The following is a 26,161-nucleotide window of genomic DNA, read 5'->3' as shown; positions in this document are numbered from 1 at the left end:
GCTCACCTAGCCCATTGACCTAATGTGGCTGATGGGGGGGTTGGATGAGGGAGTGTTGAATCAATCCAAGACACTGTTATCATGATTGGACTCAATTACAGAGATGACAGTGTGGAAGCCAGTTACATGGCTAGCTCAATTCCACTCACTTTGCCACTCATCTCCCTTGCTCATATTCCTGCTATCTCCTCCTTTTCAGAGAGAAAAAGAAAGATCCCTGTGAAATCAATGCATCCATGCCCACTGTGGCCCCGATACAGGCATTATGCAGGCCCACAAACACACTCAGAATACTGTAAACAGGCGCCAGACTGACACATTGTGCTTCTGATGGCTCAGTTGGTTAGAGCGTGGTGCTTGTAACATCAGAGTTCAGTGGGTGTGATGCCTTCGATAAAAGTGCCTGCTATCCCATTTCACATTAACATGCCCCCAGATCAACCAACTATTCCAACATATCTCACTGAGTCTAAAGTGCTATTACTCTGCTCTTCAGCAACTCTCGTAAAAACCCTTGGCAGGACGGTGTGTAATTAATAATTCAAGCTTTGATACTGTATTACTAATGCACCAGTAATTCATTATACCTATCCCGTTCCTCAATAAGAATGACTACACTGAGGAGTACATTATCATAGCAAATTAATACTTTAATATTAAACCAGCAATTTAAAACACAAAGGAACTAATCTAGTGTGTGATTCACCCTAGCCACCCCCTGGGAAAGAGAGGCTCAGGATGAACTCTTTCTTACTACCTTCGTAACACTCATTTTTCAGAGATCATTGTGAAAGTTAAAATTGGTTTGGTATTTCAAGAGCAAAGGTTGAAAAACACAACAATCGCAAAGAAATGGTAAGGTTAGAGATTTGTTGCAAAATAGCTCCCCAACATCATGTTCATTTAAAGTTTGGTGCACCGCAAATCAGTGAATTCCAACAAGAGAGGTAAAGGAATGCGTACAGGATTGCGTTCTCAGCAGCAGCATCAACTGTCAGAAAAGGTATCTGAAGTTGAAACGGGGTGGAATACTATGGAATCGTTTGGTGAAGAAGAGGTTAATTATGAGAAACTAGGAGCCCGACCAAGGGGCCAAACACAACCAGAACAGTTTGAGCTACCGGTTGAACCAGCAGATAGAGTCATAAAAGACCAACTGACTGAAGGAGCAGTTGGGGGACCAGAACCACACCCAACCATGGTAGCCCTTTTCCAGCAACTGTTCACCTGCCTTGAGAGGAGGCACGAAGACCTCAAGCAGGAGTTCCAGGGCCTACGCCAATCTATCCTCACAGGTCCTCACCAAGCGGAACTCGTCAGTGAGAGCCCAAGATTGAGTCTGCCAACACCAGGACGACAAAGGCTTGACAGGGACTTCAACTACACAGCAGGCTCCCCAAGCAGTAATGAGGCCAGCCCCAGTACCAGGAGACCAGTCCAGTAACGTCCATCTTCCAGCATTCCTGAGGAAGGAGCCAAAGATGCCCTCATACCAGCAGGCGGAGGACATTGAAACTTACCTGCTGAGGTTTGAGCGCATAGCCAAGACGTCGCAGTGGCCGGAGGTAGGGTGGGCCTACAGGCTTGTTCCATTGCTCACGGGCAAGGCCTTAGAGGCTTACACAGCAATGGATGAGGGGCTGTCCAACGTCTACAAGGGCTTGAAGGTGGCACTGCTGGTGAAGTTCGAAATCTCCACGGAGATCTACCGTCAACGCTTCAGAGCTGGTGAGGGTGAGTCACCGACAGAGACGTACCACCACCTTAAGGGTCTCTGCCGATGATGGGTTCGACCGGAGGAGAAGACACAGGACAAAATCGGTGAGGTCATCATCCTCGAGCAACTTCTACAAGTTCTACCACACGACATGGGTCCGAGAGCACGAGCCCAATAACAGGCTTATGGCAGCCAAGCTTGCACTGCAGTACCTTAATGCACGTAAAGGGGGCCCACCACGACCTGCAGCACCCGCTCCAAGGAGTCTCAGAGACACAAGGGACATCAGAGATGGTGGAGGTAAGTCTGGGGGGTTATGTGTCTGGGAGGAGGGAGGTAAGGGATCAAGCAGTTCGCTCTGACCTGTTTTTACTGCCGGCAGCAGGGGCACAAAGCTTCAATGTGTCCGCTACGTAAACCCAAGCTCTCAGGTTACTGTTATGTACCCAGAGAGGGGGATGGTGTTCAGAATAGACAGACTCGGGAAGGGTCAGGCTTGGTACATGTAACGGTGAATGGTAAAAGTCTTACTGCAATGATTGACACCGGCAGTTCCCTGTCATTGAGGTGCAATGGGATGTTCCGCAAAATTTTGCTACACTGCAGAAGTCTGACGCAACCTTCAAATGTTTGTTTGACAAGGCCTTAGCTGGGGACAGTCAATCTTCATGTGGGGGGATTTACATGGTAGACAACCACATACTCTACCTTGGGTCAGAGGCAGATAGCAGGAAGTTGGTGGTGCCATCTACCTGTAGATGACTTTTTCTCAACCTTGCACATACAGTTCCATGGGCAGGTCATCTAGGGCAACATAAGACCTATCTTAGGCTCCCGTTTCTTTTGGCCCTCCATGTATACTGATGTACAAACCTACTGCAAATCATGCCCCACGAGCCAGAAACCCAGTGCTGTCTGTATGTCTGACCAGGCTCCTCTATGTTCACTGCCAGTTATCTCTACCCCATTCAAGAGAATTGCAATGGACATTGTTGGACACTTGGAGAAGAGTAGCTCAGGTTACAAGTATATATTGGTGATCTGTGACTATGCCGCCCGGTTCCCAGAAGCCTTCCCACTCTGTTCCATAACAACTCCAAAAATAATCAATGCTCTTCTTCAGCTCTTCTCTCATGTAGGAATCCCAGATGAAATCCTGACGGACCAAGTGACAAACTTCACCTCTCGACTGATGGTTCAACTCCACCAACAGCTGGGCTTCAACCTGTTGCGATGAGCAATCCCGTATCCGGGATCCTATTTATAGCCTCAAGCTCATTACCATAACGCAATGTTAACTATTCATGAAAATTGCAAATGAAATGAAATAAATATATTAGCTCTCAAGCTTAGCTGTTTGTTAACAACACTGGCATCTCAGATTTTTAAAACATGCTTTTGAACCATAGCTAAAAAAGCATTTGTGTAAGAGTATTGATAGCCTAGCATAGCATTAAGCCTAGCATTCAGCATGCAACATTTTCACAAAAACAAGAAAAGCATTCAAATAAAATAATTGACCTTTGAAGAACTTCAGATGTTTTCAATGAGGAGACTCTCTGTTAGATAGCAAATGTTCAGTTTTTCCAAAAAGATGATTTGTGTAGGACAAATCGCTCCGTTTTGTTCATCACGTTTGGCTGAGAAAACCCCCCGAAAATTCAGTCATTAAATCTTTTCAAAATTAACTCCATAATATCACAGAAACATGGCAAACGCTGTTTAGAATCAATCCTCAAGGTGTTTTTCACATATCTATTCGATGATAAGTCACTCCTGGCAGTTTAGTTTCTCCTCTCTTCAAAATGGAAACATGCACGTGCCTGGAGATTACGCAATAATTTCAACGGAGGACACCGGGCGGACACCTGGTAAATGTAGTCTCTTATGGTCAATCTTCCAATGATATGCCTACAAATACGTCACAATGCTGCAGACACCTTGGGGAAACGATAGAAAGTGCAGGCTCATTCCTGGCGCATTCACAGCCATATAAGGAGACATTGGAACACAGGGCATTCAAAATCTGGACATTTTCCTGTAGGAAATTTCATCTTGGTTTTGCCTGTAGCATTAGTTCTGGGGCACTCACAGATAATATCTTTGCAGTTTTGGAAACATCTGAGTTTTTTCTTTCCAAAGCTGTCAATTACATACATAGTCGAGCATCTTTTCGTGGCAAAATATCTTGTTTAAAACGGGAACGTTTTTTTATCCAAAAATTAAAAGAGTGCCCCCTATCTCAAAGAAGTTAAAGGCTTGAGAACCACTCCCTACCATCCCCAAACGGATGGGCTCGTAGAGAGATTCAATCAAATGCTCAAAAACATGCTGAGGAAGTTTGTGGCTGACACTGGTTTAAGACTGGGATAAGTGGTTACCCTTTCTGCTTTTTGCTTACAGGGAGGTGCCTCAGGCATCGACAGGTTTCTCGCCATTCGAACTCCTCTATGGATGGCCAGTACTGTTGTTTTTGTTCCGGAATCACTTTGTAAATGAACACCGTTGCACAGAAGAACTTTTGCGGCTCTGCCATATTTTTATTTTGATAGAGGTCAGGTTTTCCAGTATAGCCTTCTGGCCTACTCTACGTGACAAAGCGGAAACATTTAACTGTCTTGGAATGGCCTAGTCAAAGCCCAGACTTCAATCCTATTGACAATTTGTGGAATGACTTAAGGATTGCTGTACACCAGTGGAACCCATCCAATTTGATGGAGCTGGAACAGTTTTGCCTTGAGAATGGGAAGAAATCCCAGTGGCTAGAAGTGCTAAACTTATAGAGACATACCCCAAGAGACTTGCAGCTGTAATTTCTGCAAAAGGTGGCTCTACAAAGTATTGACTTGTGAATAGTTATGCACGCTCAAGTTTTCAATTTTTTGCATGATTTCTTGTTTGTTTCACAATCAAAAATGGTTTATCTTCAAAGTGGTAGGCATGTTGTGTAAATCAAATGATACAAACCCCAGAAAAATCTATTTTAATTCCTGGTTGTAAGGCAACAAAATAGGAAAAATGCCAATACTTTCGCAAGCCACTGTATGTCCCTCAGACAGAGTGAAAACTGTATTCAAAGGGTGCATTCAAATGTGAAATCACAAAAAGCAATAGAACTGATCAACCAGAGTTCATTGTAATCCAAGGAAATGCAGAAGCACTCCTGGGCAAAGACACAGCCATGAAACTGGGGGTTCTGAGAATAAGTGCTGATGACAGACACCAAGCAGTCACTACAACAGCAGTACCCACAAGTGTTCCAGGGAGTGCGAAAACTAAAAACAAAACAGATTAGTCTGCACATTGACCCAAAGGTGAGCCCATTTGGTCGTTGTACCAAAGGCAAATGATGAGATACGAATATGCTTAGACATGAGACGAGCAAACCAGGCTATTGTCAGGGAACGTTATCCTATCCCAACAGTAGATGAGTCCAAAGGCATCGGACCGACAGCAGACAGAGTATGAGCTGTGATGAGGGCCAGGGAGCCAGAGAACATATCAAAGGTGAGAAGCTGCCTGCTTGGAATGACAGCACAGCCGGAAAAACACTCACACAGATCAGATGACTATGTGAGGCTTGTTGCAGTGAGCGCAACAGCCAAAGCACTGACTTCCAGAGAGGTAATGGAAGCCTCAGCCAAAGGCCCAGAACTGAGAAAGGTACGTAATGCTATTGCAAGTGGACATTTTAAGATCTGTAAAGCTTATGCCCCAGTAGAGAGTGAATGTGTAGTTGGATATCTAGTTGTACGCAGAACACACAGTGCTTCCACAGGCACGACATGCACGAACACTTGCACCAGCAAGGAATAGGAATAGTGGGCACAAAGCAGCATCTCAGAACCAAGGTTTGGTAGCCTGGCATCGAAAGGGAAGCCACGGTTGTCAAACAGTAGCCAGACCTGACGCACAAGACCCACTGTGCTCTACACCATTACCTGAAGGTCTCTGGTAGGATGTAGCCATGGACTTACCATCCCCTGCCAACAGGGCACTCTGTACTTGTTGTGGTAGACTATTATAGCTGCTACTATGAGTATGACATGCTGAAATCGAAAACAACAGACAAGGTGATTGACAGTTGTGAAGCAATATTTTAGTAGACATGGACTGCCTGTGCTGTGACATGTAAATCTGACCGAGGCCCTCAAGTCAAATCTACTGAATGGGAAGTATATTGTGAAAGCAATGGAATCACATACCTGCAAACAACACCAAACGGGCCAACAGAAAGGTTGAGCGCCAAAATGCATCACTGATGAAAAGGTTCAGAATCGCACAGACAGAAGGCCTGGACTGGAAACTTTACTAAGAAAGTATATGGCTGTGTACAAGTGCATAGACCATGCCACCACAGGATACAGAGTCCCGCCAACATACTCTTCAATCAAAAGATGAGGGAGAAACCTTGCGCCAAAAGTTTTTAAAGTTTTTTTTTGCTTAGGGAATGTGATTTTGGAAACGAGGTAATCTTAATGGGAGAATTGTTAATTATATATGTCTTGTAGGAAACCTGACTTGTTATTCTAAAGCACAGATTGAGCTGGTGTTCAGAGAGAGACTAAATTGTTCAATATGGTTCCTGGGCTGTCTGACCATAATCTGATAGTCATAGCCAGAAAGCTTTTTAAGTTTATTAACCTCTCTATTGTTGGAAAGCCTGGTCAGCTCAGCATAATTAAGGGTGAATTAAATTATTTGTAAATGCAATTAAGGGAAATAACTGGAATGATCTTCTGTCCTATACAAATATGGAAGCTGAAAGTCATGTTTTTCAAACCACAAAGCAAATCAGATTCAAACCTGGCCAAAAGCGACTCTTCCTTGGCTAAATGGAGAAATCTGGAAACTGATGAAAGAATGAGATCATGTCCAAAAACAGCCCTAAAGTCCAAATTAGAGCATGACAGATGTAGGTTTACCATGTTGAGACATAAGGTGATGAAAGAAATCATACAAGCCAAGGCAAACTTTTTTTTATCAACACACATCTGGGAGAATCTAAAAAAGTGAACAGGAAAGAACATAGTAACACTGCAAAAATACTAGGAATCAAGGTTAACGACTGTCTAACATAGGATGCAGTCTAAATAGCAACAACCTTAAATTCCAACTTTGTTGACTCTGTCAAGGTAAAAAAAAAAAAAAAATGCCATTTAGCAGACGCTTTTATCCAAAGCGACTTACAGTCATGTGTGCATACATTCTACTGACACAAAACCCCTCCACTGGTTTATTGGGATCAGTGCCAGTGAATGACACTCAACCCATTTTCACCATAAGGGAGGTTTCTGAGTCAGAGGTGAACAAAGTGATTAGTTCACTAAAGATCTCTAAAGCCAAAGATGTGTTTTGGCTGGACTCTACCTTTCTTAAAAACTACAAAGACTCACTCACTGGCCCAATTACTAAGGTCACCAACACATTTTTTGGTCAGGGGGTGTTTCCAAGGGTCTTGAAGTCAGCCATAAAAACACCCATCTTTAAATCAGATGACCCTGCTGACGTGAGTAATTACAGGGCCATTAGTATACCACCTCTGTTGTCTAAGGTTGCTGAAAAGTGTGCAGCAGAGCAACTGATTGCCCACTTCAACAACAGCCCCTTCACATTACCCTCCATGCAGTTTGGCTTCAGAGCAAAACACTCCACATAAACTGCCAACTGCTTTCTTCTTGAAAATGTGCCATCCAAGATGGACAAAGGGGGCATTGTTGGGGCTGTGTTTCTAGGAAAGCCTTTGATACTGTTAACCATGAAGTTTTCATCACAAAACTCAACATTTCCCCCAATGCCTAGAGATGGATGAAATCATACCCGAAGGCAGAAAACCCAGTGCATCAGAGTAAGAAAATAGATGTCGCCCACTCTCACCTATGACGTGGGCGTGCCCCAAGGGTCAACACCGGGGACCCTCCTGCTCAGCCTGTACATTCAATTTAAGCTTACTGGAGTGTGTGCCCTCAGGCCTTGAGGGAAGCTAAAGTCATTCCGCTACCCAAGTCCTAGGTTTGTTATCACAGTTGAACGTTTATCTTCCAGAAAAGGAGAGATGTCATGTACTGGGTTTGGGTTTGACACCTGTGGGCATCTCTAATGTATGACATCACTACTTGATGTGTGATATTCTGGGACTACGGAACAATATACACATTGTCTGCCATGCAGTAAAGTGGACATATATGTAGTCATGCATTCTGAGTCTTATTTGATTCATTTAGGGTTTAATTTGGTCCGTCTAATTCAGTAATAATTCAGAGACAGAACAGGAATCATTACCTTATCCTCTCCTGTCATCTGGGTGCTCCATAAGGCTGACCTTATATCGTCAAACCAACCCCCACAGACTAATGTGTATAAGTACTGCATATGTACTGCATAGTGTAGTCGTATAAACACTATCACATTATCCCTTCTCTAAGAACCCATCATCCCACTGGCAGGTCTGAAAATTCCCTCTATAGGTATCCAGTATAATGCCTTGAAATTATCCAACCCCCCGATTAGCTTCATAGAATCCTATTTATAAACTAATCAAATTTCGGTAAATACATTTTCAATTAAATTGCAGGGCATAATGAGTATGTGTTTAAAGCTACCTACTGAGTAGGAAAGAGGAGTGAGAGAGAATGTCTGATTGAAAGAGCAATACAAGGAGGAATTGAGATGTAGTTTTTCAAAATAAACTAGGCACAAAACACCTTTTAAAGACTAAAAGGGATAGCCTCAAAGCCTCAAAAACAAAATTATGGTCTAGACTCATGAAAGTAGGAGCAGGGTTGGTGATGATGATTGGAACCACGGGTCCGCTACCATGTGGGTCCACTACCAAGGCTATAAAGTCAGCTACAGTCAACAAACACCCCCAGTCTCATCAAAGTGTGGGTTTCATCATACAAAAAAAGTTTGACTAGATTGCAACAACATAGCCATAAAATAATCTGAAACTTTTAATATTTCATAATTATCTGTTCAACGACATTCATAGATTATTTCCATTACTATGTTGGAAAATATGTAACTTTTTTTTTGTTAATATACAGAGCTGTAAATCTCATTTTAAACAGTAGGCCTATACAGTTGTGACATAGGATTTCTCTTTTGATCATTTTATTTTTAAGAGAATAACTCTAAACTGCTATGCATTGCACCACATCAAGAGACTGGGTTCCGTAGCATATATAACAGGTCCAATCTGTATTAACATAATGAGACAACCAGAAAGTAGCTGTAATATCACACACAACCTTTGAGATGTGCTGTTAGGGGAGGGGTGTGGAGGTAAAATTGTGTGTGCGTGTGCACGAGTGTGTGTGAGTATGTGTGCCTTTGGTACTCTAAAATAGGAGAACTACATACAAAATGTGCTTTAAGTTCAAAACAGTTCACCTGATATGGATGAAAATACCCTCAAATTAAAGTTTAACATTTTCATGTTTACCTCATAGTCATTGTTTGATTTCAAATCCAAACCTTTGGAGTATAGAGCCAAAAGAGGCCAAAATTCTTCGCTGTCCCAATAATTACGGAGAGCACTGTAGCTTGCACTGCAGCAATCGTCGGTTCATTCTCGAATCCTGAGACTTCCTGAACACATTTAAATGTAAATTGTGATGGCAAACAACTGTCATTTCAGACACTTTAGTTGTTACTTCAGGAATTACATCTACATCTTAAAGGATGACACATTTCTCATGATCATGGAGATACTTTCGCTCAGAGATGGTAATAGTGTGAACAGAATTAACAGATTGTATCACACACTTGATTTCAGGTAATCATCATATCAAAACTAAAATATTGTTTGACAAAGAGGTGCTAAATTATGTCTATGTCAGTGTTATAAACGTATTCTAGCTGAATCCCAATTGACAGTAATCCAAAAGCTATCAAAGGTATTCTTCAAATGAAGACATAAACAATATAGTTGCCATTTCACCAAAATGAACACCTTGACAACTATTGTCCTCAGAGCGAATCTGTCACGCCTTGGTCATTGTATTTTGTGTTTTTGTTATATGTTTGGGTAGGCCAGTGTGTGACATGGGTTTATATGTTGTTTTTCGTATTGGGGTTTGTAGTATTTGGGATCGCGGCTGTTTAGGGGTGTTGTATAGGCTTGGATGCCTGAGGCGATTCTCAATCAGAGTCAGGTGATTCTCGTTGTCTCTGATTGGGAACCGTATTTACGCAGCCTTAGTTTCGCTTTGTATTTCGTGGGTGATTGTTCCTGTCTCTGTGTAGTGTTCACCAGATAGGCTGTAATAAGTTTCACGTTCCGTTTTGTTGTTTTTGTATTTTGTATCAGTTATTTCATGTACCGCGATTCAGTCATTAAAGTCATGAGTAACCAACACGCTGCATTTCGGTCCGACTCTCTTCCTTCAACAGACGAACGCTGTTACAGAATCACAATTTACATTTCAGAACTATTCTGAATAAAACTTGTTGGAGCATAAAGCCATAGTGCCCTCTATTAAAAACAACAGAGGTAAAATTGCAGTGATGTTCCACAGAGCTAGGCGTCAGTTTGCTATCAAATGTGTTATGAATTCAACATTCACACGATCTCAGATGCATCATGCCCATAGGGGACACAGGTGCACATGAAGTTGGATTTAGCTAGCCCAGATAGGTTCCCAATCTCATAACTAGCTACCAAGAAGCCATTTCAGGCTATCAATCAAGTTAGAGTAGCTAGCTTGTCTAACTATCATGGCTGGCATGCCTGCTGGTAAGGTTAGTAGACATTATAAAAACAAAAAATTACTAAATATACAGAATAAGACTCACATTCCTTTCAATCTTTTACACAGATTTTAGCAGATGCAGAGAGGCATATTTAGTTTCTTAAAAAAATTAAAGCGCCAGTCAGGAGGATACAGACAGCTCAAGACGTATGCTTATATTAACAGAAAAAATATAGATATTCTTTACATAAAATTAAGCATAAAGATTGTGGGAAAAAACTGTTTCAGGTGTTTGAAAAATTCTAAATCCTCCAATTTCCATGCAGGGGGCCTAGCCCCCCTTCCGTCCATCACCAAGCCATCCTCACATACTTTGTGCCCCCTCCAATTCTCCGCTCGTAATTTCACTTAATTCCGTCACCAGCCTCATATATTCAGTCACCACCCTCATCCCTAGCTCACTCACTACTCTCATCAATCCTCTCAATAACTCCCTCCTGACCACTCTCATTGATTTACTGACCACCCTTCTCGCACACCACCCTAAACTGGGCCATGACAAGTCAGTCAACCTAACTCAACTTTTTTGCTGTTCCCTGCCTTCCCTGCCCCTGCCTCGACAGACACTCCCCCGCCCCTTCTCTCACCACTCATTGGTTTCCTTCCACCCTTATCTCACTTGTCAACGTGGAAATTGTCATATACTGGGTTTGGGTTTGACACCTGTAGGCATCCTTAATGTATAACATCACTACATGATGTGTGGTATGCTGGAACTACAAAAAAAAGATGCACATTGTGTGGAATGCAGTAAAGTGGACATGCATGCAGTAATGCGGTCTGAGTCTTATTTGATTCATTTATGTTTTAATTCAGTCTGTCTAATGAAGTATTAAGACGGAGACAGAACAACGGAGACAAGGATTACCGAATTTCAATGTGTTTAATCAGAAAGGTTGTTTTTTGAAGAAGCTTAGTAAGGTTAGCTAGCATGGAGAAAAGCAGAATACAAAACTTTGCATGTTTTTCCAACCCAGCTACACCCAAGATAGACAAGATGGCTAAAATCATTTGAACTGTATGCCGATATCAATGGACTAATTACTGACACTCTACTTTTGCATCTCTCAGGACCATATGTTCAGGATCGTTTTTAGACGCTACCAGAGACCGGGGTGGTCAGGGGTGTCAATTGGATATGGCAGTTGTCATAACCAAGGTCAATAGTAACAATTTAAAATAGGCTACTAAAATCATTCAAATCAAATGCAGTTTAGCGGTATAAGTGGGCTGACTTTAGGACAATGCGGAGCTGAAAGGAATGCTGTTTGTATGGCTGGCATCAGCGCAGCTTCAGAGAACAGCGTGACAGTGCAGAGGTAAAGATGTCTGTAGTAGATTGCTTTGGCTAGGTAACTGCTGTTTCACTTGAGTTAAAACTATACTAGAGTGTCTAGTTTAAGAAACAGACGCCTCACAAGTACTCAACTGGCAGCTTCATTAAATAGTACCGGCAAAACACCATTCTCAAAGTCAACAGTGATGACTGGACTGTGGGATGTTGGCCTTCTAGGCAGAGTTGCAAAGAAAAAGCCATATCTCATCCTGGCCAATAAAAATAAAAGATTAAGATAGGCAAAAAAGAACACAGACACTTAGAAGGCCAGCATCCCGGAGTTGCCTCTTCACTGTTGACGTTGAGCCTGGTGTTTTGAGGGTACTATTTAATGAAGCTGTACTTGTCTTCTTGCTCAGTTGTGCACCGGGGCCACCCATTCCTCTTTATATTATGGTTAGAGCCAGTTTTCCAGTGCTGAGCAAGTGCGTAGCAGTTAATTATTGTATGACATGTTTGTAGAATTTTAAGTCCCCTATTGACTGAGGTGAATGTAGCTACTGTACAGCAATAAGGTGATGATGGCTGGTGTAGATTTTGCTTGTTCTTGCTGTTCCCCAAATTGCATTTTAGCGATTTTTTTATTGTATAAAAATGCAGTAAATGAGTTTCAATTTTATAAAATTTCCTTGGGTGGGTTGGTCCCTGTCACTTAGCCATACCATTCTTAGCAAATGTACATCAGACTGTGTGCAGAAAGTTTCAGGAGGAAGGTGCCAGGCTAACGCTAGCCCACACATTGGAACTAGCCAGTGCAAGAGAATAGAGGACAGATGCCAGCCATGTCAATGACAGTTTAGGCGGAGACAGAGACTGTTAATTGTGTCGCACAAAAAGGAGGGAGACGTGCAAACCTCAAAGTGGAAACTGAACTCAGATAAGGGAAATAACAAAAGACACCTTTCCATTCACAGCTTTTATGTGAGTAAAGTCATAACGTATTTTTAAAATTATGACAGCTTTGATGGAAACAGGAAGTTTTGGGAACAATTGTATGAATGCAGACAGATGATTTGTTCGCTCGATATGGTGGGATATTTTTTGCTTGTAAAATTTGTCATGCCAGAAATGGCTCGGAAAATCCTTTATGTGCAAATATTGATACAATAACCACTTTGAATCAAGCGATGATATGGTGTTCGGTCATCCAACTACGACTTGGGAAACCATGCAGTTTATCTAAAGATAAAATAAATTTGCTATATAAAGTGGAGCAAAAAAAACAAACTTATTTTCCACCATAATTTGCAAATAAATTCATAAAAAATCCTAGAATGTGATTTTATGGATTTCTTTCCTCATTTTGTCTGTCATAGTTGAAGTGTACCTATGATGAAAATTACAGGCCTCTCTCATCTTTTTAAGTGGGAGAACTTGCACAATTGGTGGCTGACTAAATACTATTTTGCCCCAATGTATATAGCAGATGTTATAGTGGGTGTAGCGAAACGCTTGTGTTACTAGCTCCAACAGTGCAGTAGCATCTAAGAACAACAATACACAGAAATGTAAAAGTAAAAAATATATTAATATTAGGATGAGCAATGTTGGAATGGCATTGACTAAAATACAGTAGAATACAGTATATACATAGGAAATTAGTAAAGCAGTATGTAAACATTATTAATGTGACCATTGATTCTATGTACATAGGGCAGCAGCCTCTAAGGTGCAGGGTTGAGTAACCGGGTGGTAGCCAGCTAGTGATGGCTATTTAACAGTCTGATGGCCTTGTGATATAAGCTGTTTTTCAGTCTCTCGGCCCCAGCTTTGATGCACCTGTACTGACCTCACCTTCTGGGTGATAACGGGGTGAACAGGCTGTGGCTCGGGTGGTTGATGTCTTTGATTATCTTTTTGGCCTTCCTGTGACATCAGGTGCTGTAGGTGTCCTTGAGGGCAGGGAGTGTACCCCAGGTGATGTGTTGGGCAAAATGCACCACCCTCTGGAGAGCCCTGCGGTTGCGGGGTGTGCAGTTACGGAACCAGGCGCTGATACAGCCCAACAAAATGCTCTCAATTGTGCATCTGTAAAAGTTAGTGAGGGTTTTATTGGCCAAGCCAAATGCCTTTGGCCTTTTCACCACACTGACTGTGTGGGTGGACCATTTCAGATTGTCAGTGCTGTGTACGCCAAGGAACTTGAAGCTTTTCACCTTCTCTACTGCAGTCCTGTCAAAGTGGATAAGGGAGTGCTCCGTCTGCTGTCTCCTGAAGTCCATGATCAGCACCTTTATTTTGTTGACGTTGAGGGAGAGGTTATTTTCCTGCCATCACTTCACCAGAGCCCCCACCTCCACCCTACAGGCTGTCTCATCATTGTTAGTAATCAGGCCTGTTGTGTCATCTGCAAACTTGATGATTGAGTTGGAGGCATGGGTGAACAGGGTGAACAGCATCGTCTGTGGATCTATTGGGGCAGTATGCAAATTGTAGTGGGTCTCGGGTGTCAGGTAAGGTGGAGGTGATATGATCCTTAACTAGCCTCTCAAATCACTTCATGATTACAGAAGTGAGTGCTATGGGGCAATAGTAATTTAGTTACCTTCAATTACCTTTGCTTTCTTGGGTACAGGAACAACTGTGGACATTTTGAAGCAAGTGGGGACAGCAGACTGGGATAGGGAGACACCCGACAGGGCCAACATCCCTGTTATTTGCAAGAGGAAGCGACGCAGGTACAGAGGACAAAGAGCCGGATGCCAGGTCAGGACCCGAAAAAGGCGAGTAGGAAAGCTGTCAATACTACTCGCCAACGTGCAATCATTAGACAATAAACTAAACGAAGTAGAGAATATTGTTATAAATTGCAGGCCACACTACTTGCCTCGAGAGTTTTCAGCTATACTTCTTGTGGCTGTTTATTTACCACCACAGACAGATGCTGGAACGAAGACCGCACTCAGTCAGCTGTATAAGGAAATAAGCAAACAGGAAAACACTCATCCGGAGGAGGCACTCCTAGTGGCCAGAGATTTTAATGCAGGGAAACTTAAATCAATTCTACCTAATTTCCATCAACATTCCCTCTTGGGGATAGGGGGCAGAAATTTCACTTTTGGATAAATAGCGTGCCCAATTTCAACTTCCTGCTACTCATGCCAATAATATAAGATATGCATATTATTCATAGATTTGGATAGCAAACACTCTGAAGTTTCTAAAACTGTTTGAATCATGTCTGTGAGTATAACAGAACTTATGTAACAGGCAAAACCCCGAGGACTAACTGTTCAGAATTCTTTTTTTGCCTCTCTCTGTTCCCTGACGTGTCATTTGCCAAGGGATATTTCTTAGGAACCTGTTTTCAGTTCCTACCGCTTCCACTGGATGTCACCAGTCTTTGGAATTTGGTTGAGGTTATTCCTTTGTGCAATGAAGAAGTAGGCCAACTAGGAACTGGGTACACTGTTGAGAGTTGCGCAAGACGTGAAAAGTGGCGCTGGTTTGTTTTCATTCCTGTATTGACCACAGATTGCCCCGTCTACAATTAGATCGATTATTAACATTTAAAAAAACATAAAGTTGTATTACAAAAGTAGTTTGAAATATTTTGGCAAAGTTTATAGACAACTTTTTAAAGATTTTGTAGTGACGTGTTTTTTTGTAAGCAGTTTTTTTCTGGATCAAACACGCTTTATAAATGGACATTTGGGATATATATATGGTCGGAATTAATCAAACAAAAGGACCAATTGTGATGTTTATGGGACATATTGGAGTGCCAACAAAAGAAGCTCGTCAAAGGTAATGCATGTTTTATATTTTATTTCAACGTTTTGTGTAGCGCTTGCAGTGTTGAAATATGCTGACCCCTTTGTTTACTGCTGGTGCATTCATCAGATAATAGCTTCTTATGCTTTCGCCGAAAAGCATTTTTAAAACCTGACATGTTGGCTGGATTCACAATGAGTGTAGCTTTAATTGAGTATATTACATGTGTGATTTAATGAAAGTTTGAATTTTATAGCATTTTATTTGAATCTGGTGCTCTGCATTTTCCCTGGCAATTGGCCAGTTGAGACATTTGCATCCCGCCGATCCCTAACATGTGCAACCAGAGGAAAATTTTTTATAGATCACCTGTACTCCACACACAGAGACACGTACAAAGCTCTCCCTCCCCCTCCATTTGGTAAATCCGACCACAACTCTATCCTCCTGATTCCTGCTTACAAGCCCCCAAAGTGACTGTACGTACCTACCCCAACCAGAAGCCATGGATTACAGGCAACATTTGCACTGAGCTAAAAGTATAGCTGCCACTTTCAAGGTGCGGGACACTAACCCGGATGTTTACAAGAAATCCTGTTATGCCCTGCGTCTAACCATCAAACAGGCAAAGCGCCAATACAGGGCTAAGATTGAATCATACTACAGCAGCTCTGATGCTCATCTTATGTGGCAGGGCTTGCAAACTATTCCAGACTACAAAGGGAAGCACAGCCGCGAGCTGCGAGCTGCCATAGTCACTTTAACTATACATTCATGTACCTACTACCTCAATTGGGCCGACCAACCAGTGCTCCTGCACATTGGCTAACCGGGCTATCTGCATTGTGTCCCACCCATCACCCGCCAACCCCTCTTTAACGCTACTGCTACTCTCTGTTCATCATATATGCATAGTCTCTTTAACCATATCTACATGTACTGTACATGTACATGTCTGTATTTAGCCTCGCTACTGTTATAGCCTCGCTACTGTATATAGCCTGTCTTTTTACTGTTGTTTTATTTCTTCACCTACCTATTTTTCAGCTCAAACCTTTTTTGCACTATTGGTTAGAGCCTGTAAGTAAGCATTTCACTGTAAGGTCTAAGGCCCGGCGCATGTGACAAATAAACTTTGATTTGATTTGATTGAATATATTGGTATACACTCCATGATCATGATGACCATATTGTTTTCCACCTGTAAAGACTGACTGACATGAACCATCCTTATTATTAAATGGTGTACTTGGCTCATTACTCTTACTGTACGCCATATCATGCTCAGTTTGTTTACATCTGTAGGAAGTGTATTAACCTTCTAGCTATTGTTCAGGGAGTGGGGATAGGTCATCCAGATAAAACTGACACCACGGTTTCTACCCATCTGAACCACTTACCTTTAATTTGACCAACGAGCACAACGCTCCTGTAGTACAGAATTTGTGACTGTTATTGATTAAGGTTCTAAGTGTCACATTCTGACCTTTATTTCCTTTGTTTTGTATTCATTACTTAGTATGGTCAGGGCGTGAGTTGGGGTGGGCAGTCTATGTTTGATTTTCTATGATTTGGGGATTTCTATGTTTCGGCCTAGTATGGTTCTCAATCAGAGGCAGGTGTCATTAGTTGTCTCTGATTGAGAATCATACTTAGGTAGCCTGGGTTGCACTGTTTGTTTGTGGATGATTGTCTATGTTGATTGCTTGTTTCAGCACAGTTCTCATTAGCTTCACGGTTGTTATTTTGTTTATTGTTTTTGTATAGTGTTTCAGTGTTCAGTGTTTTCTTTATTCAAATTCATGATGAACACATACCACGCCGCATTTTGGTCCTCCAATCCTTCTCGCCTCTCCTCTTCAGATGAAGAGGAGGACGACCGTGACACTAAGGAATTTAACCAGCGAGGTTCATTGGAGTTGTCTTCGGTTGATATGTAATTTATTGTGCTGATAATGATCATATTTCTCACAAAAATTGGGAACCTAACTTGAAATATACCTATATTAAATATTGGCGAGGATGTCAAATAAGCAATTAAAAACCTTTATATTCATTGTTCTCTGAGGGAGGAAGGGTGTAGTGATTGGCTTGAGTATTCTCCTTAAGCTATTCAGCAGCAGAATCAGAGAGGGGAGGGAATCATTTCAGATATTCAGAGGGGCGAGTGTTCTTGTGAATTACCTATTTAATCTTTGGGACTTTGGCCGCCCAGATGAATTGTGGTGTCAGGTTTGTATTCATGCTGCCATAGAATCATTAGCTACAACAGTTCCCCGAACTAGCACAGTTGTGGGACTAATCAGTAACTGTAATGGAAGTTTATGGGCCATAATGGACACACTTCATAACTGTCACTTTCTCATGCTAGGTTGAGGGGACCCGAGCCTGGTAGACTGAGTACACAATATTGTCTGAATGTGGAGAAAGCTTGGGGATGTACACTGAGAGTACAAAACATTTACATTTACATTTACATTTAAGTCATTTAGCAGACGCTCTTATCCAGAGCGACTTACAAATTGGTGCATTCACCTTATGACATCCAGTGGAACAGCCACTTTACAATAGTGCATCTAAATCTATTAAGGGGGGGGGGTGAGAAGGATTACTTTATCCTATCCTAGGAGATGCCCAACTCGGAGAGGGTGGAGAGGAGGATCTGATGGTTCACAGTATCGAAGGCAGCCGATAGGTCTAGAAGGATGAGAGCAGAGGAGAGAGAGTTAGCTTTAGCAGTGCGGAGCGCCTCCGTGATACAGAGAAAAGCAGTCTCAGTTGAATGACTAGTCTTGAAACCTGACTGATTTGGATCAAGAAGGTCATTCTGAGAGAGATAGCGGGAGAGCTGGCCAAGGACGGCACGTTCAAGAGTTTTGGAGAGAAAAGAAAGAAGGGATACTGGTCTGTAGTTGTTGACATCGGAGGGATCGAGTGTAGGTTTTTCAGAAGGGGTGCAACTCTCGCTCTCTTGAAGACGGAAGGGAGGAAGGGACGTAGCCAGCGGTCAGGGATGAGTTGATGAGCGAGGTGAGGTAAGGGAGAAGGTCTCCGGAAATGGTCTGGAGAAGAGAGGAGGGGATAGGGTTAAGCGGGCAGGTTGTTGGGCGGCCGGCCGTCACAAGAAGCGAGATTTCATCTGGAGAGAGAGGGGAGAAAGAGGTCAGAGCACAGGGTAGGGCAGTGTGAGCAGAGCAGATGTCGTCGACCTTCTTTTCAAAATGGTTGACAAAGTCATCTGCAGAGAGGGAGGAGGGGGGGATTCAGGAGGGAGGAGAAGGTGGCAAAGAGCTTCCTAGGGTTAGAGGCAGATGCTTGGAATTTAGAGTGGTAGAAAGTGGCTTTAGCAGCAGAGACAGAGGAGGAAAATGTAGAGAGGAGGGAGTGAAAGGATGCCAGGTCCGCAGGGAGGCGGGTTTTCCTCCATTTCCGCTCGGCTGCCCGGAGCCCTGTTCTGTGAGCTCGCAACGAGTCGTCGAGCCACGGAGCGGGAGGGGAGGACCGAGCCGGCCTGGAGGATAAGGGACATAGAGAGTCAAAGGATGCAGAAAGGGAGGAGAGGAGGGTTGAGGAGGCAGAATCAGGAGATAGGTTGGAGAAGGTTTGAGCAGAGGGAAGAGATGATAGGATGTAAGAGGAGAGAGTAGCGGGAGAGAGAGAGCGGAGGTTGGGACGGCGCGATACCATCCGAGTAGGGGCAGTGTGGGAAGTGTTGGATGAGAGCGAGAGGGAAAAGGATACAAGGTAGTGGTTGGAGACTTGGAGGGGAGTTGCAATGAGGTTAGTGGAAGAACAGCATCTAGTAAAGATGAGGTCGAGCGTATTGCCTGCCTTGTGAGTAGGGGGGAAGGTGAGAGGGTGAGGTCAAAAGAGGAGAGGAGTGGAAAGACGGAGGCAGAGAGGAATGAGTCAAAGGTAGACGTGGGGAGGTTAAAGTCGCCCAGAACTGTGAGAGGTGAGCCGTCCTCAGGAAAGGAGCTTATCAAGGCATCAAGCTCATTGATGAACTCTCCGAGGGAACCTGGAGGGCGATAAATGATAAGGATGTTAAGCTTGAAAGACATTTACATTACATTTAAGTCATTTAGCAGACGCTCTTATCCAGAGCGACTTACAAATTGGTGCATTCACCTTATGACATCCAGTGGGACAGTCACTTAACAATAGTGCATCTAAAACTTAGGGGGGTGGGGTGAGAGGGATTACTTAACCTATCCTAGGTATTCCTTAAAGAGGTGGGGTTTCAGGTGTCTCCGGAAGGTGGTGATTGACTCCGCTGTCCTGGCGTCGTGAGGGAGTTTGTTCCACCATTGGGGGGCCAGGGCAGCGAACAGTTTTGACTGGGCTGAGCGGGAGCTGTACTTCCTCAGTGGTAGGGAGGCGAGCAGGCCAGAGGTGGATGAACGCAGTGGGCTGGTAACTGCTGGTAACTGTGACAGCATGGAATTCAAAGGAGGCGATAGACAGATGGGTAAGGGGAGAAAGAGAGAATGACCACTTGGGAGAGATGAGGATCCCGGTGCCACCACCCCGCTGACCAGAAGCTCTCGGGGTGTGCGAGAACACGTGGGCGGACGAAGAGAGAGCAGTCGGAGTAGCAGTGTTATCTGTGGTGATCCATGTTTCCGTCAGTGCCAAGAAGTCGAGGGACTGGAGGGAGGCATAGGCTGAGATGAACTCTGCCTTGTTGGCCGCAGATCGGCAGTTCCAGAGGCTACCGGAGACCTGGAACTCCACGTGGGTCGTGCGCGCTGGGACCACCAGATTAGGGTGGCCGCGGCCACGCGGTGTGGAGCGTTTGTATGGTCTGTGCAGAGAGGAGAGAACAGGGATAGACAGACACATAGTTGACAGGCTACAGAAGAGGCTACGCTAATGCAAAGGAGATTAGAATGACAAGTGGACTACACGTCTCGAATGTTCAGAAAGTTAAGCTTACGTAGCAAGAATCTTATTGACTAAAATGATTAAAATGATACAGTACTGCTGAAGTAGGCTAGCTGGCAGTGGCTGCGTTATTGACTTTGTAGGCTAGCTGGCAGTGGCTGCGTTGTTGACACTACACTAATCAGGGCGTTCCGTTGAGTGTAATAGTTTCTACAGTGCTGCTAATCGGGGGCTAGCTGGCTAGCTAACAGTGTTGATTACGTTACGTTGCGTTAAAAGAACGACAATAGCTGGCTAGCTAACCTAGAAAATCGCTCTAGACTACACAATTATCTTTGATACAAAGACGGCTATGTAGCTAGCTATGTAGCTAGCTAGCTACGATCAAACAAATCAAACAAATCAAACCGTTGTACTGTAATGAAATTAAATGAAAATGTGATACTACATGTGGAGCGAAGCGGAATGCGACCGGGTTGTTGAGTTCTATTCGGTAGACGTTGGCTAGCTGTTGGCTAGCTAGCAGTGTCTCCTACGTTAAGGACGACAAATAGCTGGCTAGCTAACCTCGGTAAATTAAGAAATCACTCTAAGACTACACACTCTAAACTACACAATTATCTTGGATATGAAGACAGCAAAGACAACTATGTAGCTAGCTAACACTACACTAATCAAGTCGTTCAGTTGAGTGTAATAGTTTCTACAGTGCTGCTATTCGGTAGACGCTGGACGTTTGCTAGCTGGCTAGCTGCTGGGCAGATGGCAGTGTAGACTACGTTAGGACGACGAAATACGATAATTACGCAATTATCTTTGATACAAAGACGGCTATGTAGCTAGGTAAGAAGAAATTGCTAAGATTAGACAAATCAAACCGTTGTACTATAATGAAATGTAATGAAAAGTTATACTACCTGCGGACCGAAGTGGGGATGCGACCGCTCGCTCCAACCCGGAATTACAACATTACGAGCACCTTCCTAATACTGACTTGCACTCCCTTTTGCCCTCAGAACAGCCTGAATTCATCAAAGGATGGATTCTACAAGGTGTCAAAAGTTTTCCACAGTGATGCTGGCCCATGTTGACTCCAATGCTTCCCACAGTTGTGCCAAGTTGACTGAATGCCCTTTGGGTGGTGGACCATTCTTTATACAAACAGGAAACTGCGTTCCAGCAGTTTTGCAGTTCTTGACACACTCAAACCGGTGCTCTTGGCACCTACTACCATACCATATTCAAAGGCACTTAAATATTTTGTCTTGCCCATTCACTCGCTGAATTCACCCACTAATACCTAGCTAAAGAAACAGCTTTCAAGGAATTACCATCAAAACTAAGGCCTTGCGTGCCAGCGGGAGAGCTTTCACTAGTCGGTCTCAACTATCTCCCAAGTATTCCAAAGGCTCAGGGATGAAGGGGAAGTTAAACTTAACTTGCTCTGTGTTCATCCATAAATCTTTGACCTTGTTCTTAGGTCCCATAATAATCCCCTCTCAGATTTGTCTGCCGGGTTTGGGAAGAATCTGTGGTGTTATGCCAGAGGGATAGGGATGTTTCTCCGGGGCCAATGATCTACTCTTCCATCCAGTGGTGTAGGGCTTAATCCTCCCTATCATCAGCAGGTCAGGTCATTCACAGTTAAAATGATGGACTTATGTACAGACAAGGCATCAAAGTATTCAAACACACATTTTTCTGAGTATGATCATCCCCCCAATTCCTTCACGGTCCTCTCTTTCATCTCGTTGTGTCCTGTACCACCGCCTTTCAATCATTTCCGTGGCTTCCCATGTGTAGGCTAAGTACTTAAAACCTGTAAAAGAAATGTAGCTTCCTATATTATAAATACTTGAGGCCACAGAGCAGCGCAAATCCCTGTTTTAGACTTAAGATATAAACATGTCTGTACTTGATTGATAAATGTGTCAAGTCAATGGTACATCCTTTCACAAAACTTTACATTCCCTTCACTCTCCTCATAAATGAGACTTTTTGTCTCTCTCTCCTTCCACACAATGACAGTCACTATGAGGGACACTTGTGCCTGATTCATCTTAACTTATCAAAGCTCCACAAAAAGCAGTCGTTGGTAATGTCCTGGGCAGCTTCTTCCCTTTCGTAGCTTAAACAGTTAGAGTACAGCTCACATGCAGTAGCTTCCTGTGGCCTGCGGTAATGCCCCGAAGTACAATGTATGGTACATTTACCCGAGGTTGTCACTCCCATCAGGCCATCATCACTAACAATTCATACTTCATGTAGTCTATTATGTATATAAGTGTTTTGGGATACATGTTGTCACAGAACAGAGCCTTTGTGAAGCTGCAGTCCCAATGCGCACTTCTCGTCCTTTCTCAAATTATTAAAAAATTATAATGTGAGGAGGCAGATGGCAAAATAATAATTGGAGTGATAGGAGAACTGTGTCTCTTTGATCACAAATTAAAAAAGTTACACTTAAATCTCTCGCCTATGTACAGGCCATAATATCTTAACACAGATTGGGAATCAACGTTCAATTAGAGATGGGAAAACAATTTGAAACCCAATTATGTTGTCATTTCCAATGTTTTCAGATATCAGCCCACTCAATGGTGCTGTCAGAGAAACCAACAGGAACCGTTGACTGAACTGACACTTTTCATATAGAGAAAGTATGGCTATAGAGATGTGGCTTTCTCACCAAGGTCTCAGTCTTTCAACAAGGTGTCAATCTACCTAAAAGACGGATAGATGGGGGCCGCTTTGCTAAAATTCTAACTTTAACCAACTAGCCTATAGTTAGTAACTCCAAAAGAATGTCTAATTTCACAACAAATGCTTTGTCTATCCCTGTGGTGTTGTAATGCAAGATTACACTGAGTGGTTAACATTGTTAGCCATGTTCTTGCCCTGGATATTCTTGTGGCATTCATTAATATTACGTAACCTGTGCACCCAAGGGTGCTTAACAGCATAATACCCAGGTATATTGAATCCCAATGAATAATGTAGTCTACATATTAGGCTAACATTTTTAACAACATCCGTGTTCAGCGTTCATCCACACTTTTTTCTTCACCACTACATTCCAGATAATAACATGCAATGAATTAATAATGGTTTATACAGCCCTCAGTTCTTTTGAATAACATTTAAACAGAGGTCCTGCGTAGTAGATTTCTAGTTGAGAATTGGCAGCGTAGACTAGTGGTTAGAGCTTTGGACTAGTAACCGGAAGGTTTCGAGTTCAAACCCCCGAGCTGACAAGGTACAAATCTGTCGTTCTGCCCCTGAACAGGCAGTTAACCTGCTGTTCCCAGGCTGTCATTGAAAATAAGAATATGTTCTTAACTGACTTGCCTGGTTAAATAAAGGTAAAAAAAAAAAAAAAAAAAAATTATCCACCTGATATCCACCTTGTGTTGAGATAATTGATGTCATTATGGTATTGATCCCAGACCAATTTCACCCTTTGGGTTTAGCAAACTAGTTCATTCTTCAGAAGTTTGCAACACCTGTGTGTAGCAACCACATAATTGTCTTTCTTTCTGTCTGTCTGTCACTTTTTAAATGTGTGTAGTGTACCTGCTAAGAGTTCACTAAGTGAAGTGGAAGGTCTTACTGGCATTTACTGTACAATATAGGCAATATGCAAATCACAGTCACCCACAGGTTGCATGGGCAGATGGGTAACGGAGGTTAGCTGAGCTCAGAAAATAATACGTACTGTGATCTGTTTCTCATATAGAGACCCTCACTGAGTGTGCTCTATGGAACAAGCTCAGTAATCCATATTAGATGCTCCGCTGGTGCTCTCTCCTGTTGGGTGCGTGAGTCGTTGGACTTTGCAGAGCTCGATCTGGACTGAGCACCATGCTGGGTGATTGACAGGCATATTGCTGTGGTCCTCTCTCCTGTGTTGTTGTTGTCCAAAGGCTCAGCAGGAGCAGTTATTTAAGGCAGGGGTCTTCAACCTTTTCTTGCCCAGGGACCTCCTCACAGGCAAATCAGCAATCCAGCTACCCCAATTACACGTTTACAAAATCTTTGTTATTGTGAATGATAATGGCAAGGAGAAGTAATCAACATATTTAAATTAATAGATTTGGTAGTTAGTTTTTCACAATTTCATAATTGGAAGAGGAAGTGTAAACTTTAACATAGCCTATTTGATGTAAAGTTAACTTCAAACATGTTTTCGCTAAGAGCGGCTGTCTAACTGGTTTTAAACAAAGTTTAGCCATGTGTTGGCAAAAATGTATGTCCAAATCAAGGAAGCTTACCAGCAGCCAGCGGCTATTGCCACGCTGGTGCTTTTTCAAAGCCTATTAGATATTCCAGTGATTGTAATTGGCTCAATATTAGGAATTGAGAAATAAAGTTGACATCATTAGAAGGAAAATATTCTCAACATTTCTACTATATGTATGTAATTAGTATTTTTTAATTTTGTCATCGATATTCACAATAACATTGAGGCAATAAAAATCAATTTAAAAATAAAAATGTATTTTCGCAAAACCCCTACAGTACCTATGGGGACCCGTAGGTGGCCGTGGCCCACCAGTTGAATACCCTTGATATGGTCTTTGGGTTCCAGGTGAATGGAATTGTGGTGGGAGTGCTTGGGTGGCTCAGGGCTAGAGCGAATATCTTTAATTTCTGTAGAAAGTACAATCAAAGCCAATGTTTTTTCACCCAATGGTCTTCTGCTTCTCAACAATAAACTAACAACCCGTGTTCCCACACTGTAATCAATGGTGAAGGTGCACCCTTAGTTTTCGTCAACCTAACATTTCCAACCCACTTAAATGCTAATCCACTTCCACTTCCAATATTTGTCATTCAGTCAGGCAGTACATTAGCATACATGTTCTATTGTAGCAAAGGAAAACATGAAACACTCGCAAACTATAAAAAATGATTGGTTTTATTTAAGCAAGGTTACAAGATAAATGTTTCGGACAAGTTCATATAGGGCATGGGGAAGACAATTAGGGAGAACACTATTTTCAGCTTGCGGTGCTAATGAGAGAGGGTGTGGTAGAATATACAGGTTGGTAGTCAGGGTGTGGGGTATTGTGGTCTGTCTCCACCTCGTGGTAAAATTCAGAAAAGGAACCAGTAAAACAATTGAGAAGACAGCAAGCATATTTCAACTGCAGTATCAAATCAAATCAAAGCTTATTTGTCACGTGCGCCAAATACAACAGGTGTAGACCTTACAGTGAAATGCTTACTTACAGGCTCTAACCAACAGTGTAAAAAAGGTATTAGGTGAACAATAGGTAAGTAAATAAATAAAAACAACATTAAAAAGACAGTAGCAGGGCTATATACAGGGACCGGTTAGTCAGGCTGATTGAGGTAGTATGTACATGTAGATATGGTTAAAGTGACTATGCATATATGATGAACAGAGTGTAGCAGTACCGTAAAATAGGTGTTGGCGGGTGGTGGGTGGTAGGACACAATGCAGACAGCCCGGTTAGCCAATGTGCGGGGGCACTGGTTGGTCGGGCCAATTGAGGTAGTATGTACATGAATGTATAGTTAAAGTGACTATGCATATATGATAAACAGAGTAGCTGCAGCATAAAAATAGGAGTTGGGGGGAGGCACACAATGCAAATAGTTTGGGTAGTCATTTGATTACTGGTTCAGGAGTCTTATGGCTTGGAGGCAAAAACTGTTGAGAATCCTTCTTGTCCTAGACTTGGCACTCCGGTACCGCTTGCCATGTTGTAGTAGAGAGAACAGTTTATG

Source organism: Oncorhynchus gorbuscha, linkage group LG16, assembly GCF_021184085.1.
Source record: "Oncorhynchus gorbuscha isolate QuinsamMale2020 ecotype Even-year linkage group LG16, OgorEven_v1.0, whole genome shotgun sequence".
In the NCBI taxonomy this organism is placed as follows: Eukaryota; Metazoa; Chordata; class Actinopteri; order Salmoniformes; family Salmonidae; genus Oncorhynchus; species Oncorhynchus gorbuscha.
This window is presented reverse-complemented; position numbering follows the sequence as displayed.